Consider the following 432-nt stretch of genomic DNA (forward strand, 5'->3'; position numbering starts at 1 on the left):
CGCTGCTGCAGAAGGCCCCTCCCCTTTGAAATGTCTGCCGAGGTATTAGGGGCCAACGACGCAACGTAGTAGCACGAGCAAGCTGCTGCTGCAGCAAGATATACAGACAGACAATAGCAAGCAGCAGCAGCAGATGGCAGGAAAGACACAGCAACATATGCTGCGGCTTGTAGCATAGCCTTCTGCCTCCAAGCATGCGAGCACCTGGAGATAGAACCGCCCGCACTGAGCTTATTCAAAGCTCATATACAGCGGCGGGACAGCCATCCTATAAGCAAAGTTTGAAAAGAAGGTAGCATTCGGCAAGCACTAAAAAAAGCGATGCAAAACGCAATGGAGCGGCGCAGGGCGCGTAACGGCAGTCGGCTGCCTGAGCGGAAGAAACAGCTAAATATGCATCGCGTAGAGAATACGCACCAATAACTCTACAGA

This window comes from Eimeria mitis, genomic scaffold, assembly GCF_000499745.2.
Source record: "Eimeria mitis Houghton genomic scaffold, Emh_scaff473, whole genome shotgun sequence".
Taxonomy (NCBI): Eukaryota; Apicomplexa; class Conoidasida; order Eucoccidiorida; family Eimeriidae; genus Eimeria; species Eimeria mitis.